Source organism: Macrobrachium rosenbergii, chromosome 43 (assembly GCF_040412425.1).
Source record: "Macrobrachium rosenbergii isolate ZJJX-2024 chromosome 43, ASM4041242v1, whole genome shotgun sequence".
NCBI classification, from domain to species: domain Eukaryota; kingdom Metazoa; phylum Arthropoda; class Malacostraca; order Decapoda; family Palaemonidae; genus Macrobrachium; species Macrobrachium rosenbergii.
The window spans coordinates 17,834,282-17,839,281 of NC_089783.1; the positions used below are offsets into that span (position 1 = coordinate 17,834,282).

The following is a 5,000-nucleotide window of genomic DNA, read 5'->3' on the forward strand; positions in this document are numbered from 1 at the left end:
TGTACTATTTTTAATGAAGTAAATATTCTGTTCTCATTATGCAGTCTTTACGCCACACACACGCGCGCTCACACATACACACACAGATATATAAATACATGTGTGTGCGCGCGCGCGCGCGCGTGGCGTAAAGAGTGCATACTACGGTATCCTAAGGAGGAAGCAAGAAATGGAGGCCGGATATGTTCAAGCTTCATGAAGCGTTAAAGCAAAAGTGTTTTATCATTCAGGGTGAACAATACTGCCTCGGGTACGTATAGTGGTTGGCATGTTGCTGCGTCGTTACGATTTTGGAATGGCTGATGCTGCCTAAATTTTCTGTAGATGGTGTTTATTTTTATTTAGCAATTTAACTATCGTTGATCTGTCTTGCTCTGAAAAGTCACTCTATCATAGAGAGTACAGCAATCGTCAAAGTAAATACGTATACTCACAACTGCGTACACACACACACACACACACACATATATATATATATATATATATATATATATATATATATATATATATATATATATATATATATATATATATATATAGATAGATAGATAGATAGATAGATAGATAGATAGATAGATGTATATGGGGGCTCTTAGAATAACTACACTTCTGTTGACCTTAGAAGTAAATTAGGTATCAGGAAGTCAATGTTGGGGTGGACACTACTACCGGTTGTGGAGGGCAGTAGGCTAAGGACCTAAATGGTAACTAAAATTAAGTATGGCAACAGTTTCTAGATTGCATAATCCTTATAAAAAAGATGCACGTGCTTGAAAACTGTATACTCGTATATTGTTACTTTAGCTTATACGAGGTGTTTTTCAAAGTCAGTATTTGAAAACAATCACCGCAAAAATATTTCACCTAATTACTGCGGTCAGTATTATTGCAAATGTAATAAAATTGGATACCTGAAAATGAGAACAGAATATTTATTCATTACGACCTGTTAAGTAAAAATAGTACAGAATGTAGGTAACGCTTTAAGTATACTTAAAACGTTATGAAAAACTGTCTTAATTTTAAAGTTGTCTTTAACCATTAACCGTATTTTTATTCAATGTGGTATTTTTTTGCATCTTAACCTCTGGCCTTCGGAACAAAGAATTTTTGACATTCCTATGCAATCACTCGTGGCAATAAGGACATAGCTGTGGGCGTAATGCGTTCTTTGCCGACAAAATTGTATTGGCCATGAAGTTTGTTAACTGTTATACCATTTCCTTCGACTTTAATGGTATTTGGTGAGGTTTCCAATGGATATAAAATGAAATGGTTCGTGTTCGTGAAGCATCTGTGCACTTAATGAGTGGCAAACACGTTATTTGTCAAAAAGAACGTAGGTCAGACGTAATTGAGGCATAGTTGGTTTGATCCCTGTAAACGAGTTTGAGAATTAAGATTGGAAAAACAACAGATGTTTACTGAAATGTGTTACTAGTCTCTGCTGGTTTTAATGATAATAGTGTTATTCGGTTACTTTGTTCGTGAACTATTTTCTGAATGTATACTTGTGGTCAATAACTGATTTACTACGTGACATGAATCCGACCAGCTACTACACATAATGGTGCTGTGTAACATTTAGGCCATTCGTTTCTAGTTATAAGTTCACGTAAATGTCATACGTCTACGTATTCCATAATGTACGTACTTATTTATGGAAGTAGAGATTCAAATAAATACTTCGTTTACAGATATAAGGGAATATAACAAGGTAGTTTCGATAAGGCGACTGAAAGGTTATTACACAAAAATAGCTTTGGTAGTGACGCGAGAATACCTGCCGGGATTTTAGTCGATGGCATTTAACATTTTGTTTGTTACACGCTAGAAAAACATTATCCTTTTATAAAATATATAGGATTTTCTATGAAGACCGCGTTTGTAAGAACAGAACGAAAGGAAACAATATTAATCTATTAGGAACCCCACAGTACTGAGTTTAAAGAGGTAAAGTGCATTGAAAAGTTGAAAGTTACGTAGCAGTATGGTTATATTTTTCCAATAATGACTATGTATTCAATAAGTCTTAGAAACTCTACAAAAAAATGTTTTTAACTTGAAGCTTTATAAAATTGTTATCATGTTTAATTTTTTCTCTACGAATAATTCTGATAAGGTGAGAAGCACAACGGAAACACCACAAAAACATATGAAAGCATATGTATATATATATATATATATATATATATATATATATATATATATATATATATATATATATATATATATATATATATATATATATACATACATGTATATATATACATATATATATATTTATATATATATATATATATATAAATATATATATATATATATATATATATATATATATATATATATATATATATATTTATATATATATACACATATGTGTGCGCACGCGCGTGTGTGTGTGTGTGTGCGTGTGTGTGTATAAATGTCGAAAATGTTGACAACTCCACAGGAAAAATAATAACCCCTCAAGCTCTTCTTAACCCAAACCCCAGCCTCGCCCCATCCCCTCCGTCTGAATGTCTGTCTCATTTCCTGCAACGCAACAACTTTGAAAAACTTAGTCCTTTTATCTTACTTAGCTTCTCAGAATCACGTCCATGTATCTTGCATTTGTCCAAAATTTGAGCTCTTCCCTGGGTTCCAGGGATAAAACTTAGTAAGAACTTTCACTTTAATCTGCCAGACATCCAGTAGCATTAAATACTAGATTTCAAAACACACACACACACACCGATTCTCTCTCTCTCTCTCTGTCTCTCTCTCTCTCTCTATTTTCCAGTACACATTCTTGCTTCAAAAAATCATTCATAAAATGTGCCGGAAAAACCAATCAATGGATTGTACTTTATTTACAGTAAAATTTAATCCTCTCTCTCTCTCTCTCTCTCTCTCTCTCTCTCTCTCTCTCTCTCTCTCTCTCTCTCTCTCTCTTTCTCTCACACACACACACACACACACACACACACATGTATATATATGTATATTTGTATATATGTACATTATATATATTCATACATACATACATATATGTACTGTATAATATATATATATATATATATATATATATATATATATATATATATATATATATATATATATATATATATATATATATATATATATATATATACGAGAGTATATTTGTATCAGTAAAACTAATATGCAGGAGGAATACGTATATTATTAGTTACCTAGGCAAAACCAGTAAATTTCTATATAAACAACGACACAAAATAAACAGAAAAATATAGAGCGAATACTCACCTCATCGTGTAAAAGAGAAGCACACTATAACATTTAAAATAAACAAAAGTACGTCTTACTGTAGGCAAGAACACACACACACACACACAAACACACACAGAAAAGAAAACTTCCCATTAAGCCATTCTATTCACCTGAAGCGTAAGAACTTGTTACTTTTCATTCTGTGATGTGTACTAACTGGAAAAGTTCAGTAGAAAGAGGCTTTCTAAAAAACGAAGCGGGATTCCCCAAGGGGAATAAATCCCTGAGGGAGGCGTATGGAAAAGGATGCTGCCTTCAAAGAAGTTCCTCCCTTTTGTCTGGGTCTGTCTTATTCTTTCCTCCAGTCATCGTCCGATTTTTGTTCCTTTGCTTTAATTAAGGCTAGACTCCTTTGTAGAGATGTCACCAAGCTTTCCGTTAGAATACTAAAAACCCAGGGCGCCAAAGCCATTTCTAGGGTATTGTTTGTCGTGCTTCTTTTCTTGCGGTTACCTAGAAGTAGAAAATTAAAAGGCCACGTGATGAAATATAAGAGAAAGTACTTAAATACTGATATGTATTGCTTTCACTCGATTTTAGTAGATTCTGTTACTTGGTTATTTAAATGTACCTAATTTTAATAAGGCCCCTCACCACTTTTTTATTTGTCATATCTTATAGATGCTTAAGACTTCTTTTATTGATGGTCCCAAAAAATGAACATCCAAACAGGAAATATTTCATTCTCCTCTCTCTCTCTCTCTCTCTCTCTCTCTCTCTCTCTCTCTCTCTCTCTCTCTCTCTCTCTCTCTGCGTATTCTTTTCTCTATAGCACTCAGTTCCAATAATCTCGAAGACTTATATTTGATTTCAACAAAAGAAATTGTTTTGTAATCCTTTCTCTCTCTCTCTCTCTCTCTCTCTCTCTCTCTCTCTCTCTCTCTCTCTCTCTCTCTCTCTCTCTGCGTATTCTCTTTTCTCTATATCACTCAGTTCCAATAATCCCGAAGACTTACGTTTTGATTTCAACAAAAGAAAATGTTCTGTACTCCTCTCTCTCTCTCTCTCTCTCTCTCTCTCTCTCTCTCTCTCTCTCTCTCTCTCTCTCTCTCTCTCTCTCATCTGATCTCGTAGCTTAAATAGCAGTGCATTTAACTCACGACCAAATGGCTTAACATAAGATCCTCCGAATCACTTTCGCCAACATATCTAAACTACATTATGATATAGATGGTAAGTTCTCGAGGTTAATTTACTACTAATAATTGGTGGTACGAGTTTCTTTGTATTACAGTTTTGTTATTTTTATTTCTCAGTACAAAAGAATTTAACTTTTTTTAATTATGCTGTTTTATTTTATATGTTAATGTTTAGAGAATCTAAGAACTCTTAGAACACAAGGGTTCAATTAATAGTTAGTGCATTAGTAAGATCATAATAAATACGCACTCGAAATGCAAATATTGTGGTATTTGTTGCTAAGCATGACTTCAAATTTTAATCAACGGTGAGATGGCCCGACATTGGCCAATGTGCAACTCAAGTGACCCCTAGTATCCGGTTTCTGCGTATGAATCTTGGCCTTAACTTCCAAAGATACTGCTACCTGACGTTTGGATTTGGAATAATATTGAAAAGAGACTCCGCCCCTCCCCTCCATATTTGACACTCAAGGCGCATCTCCAGACTGGAGCTAATTTGACTAAAATATTCCTCTTCAAAGGACTCACAGTTTCCCTGCAGTTACGGAATTTATATTTTACACTGAT

General features: G+C 34.0%; 1 long non-coding RNA gene across 1 annotated transcript in view; it reads left to right on the plus strand.

The window, feature by feature from the left end:
* LOC136828615 (uncharacterized) overlaps positions 1 to 5,000 on the plus strand; it is a 382,648-nt gene that overhangs the window by 273,417 nt on the left and 104,231 nt on the right. The window lies entirely within an intron of this gene.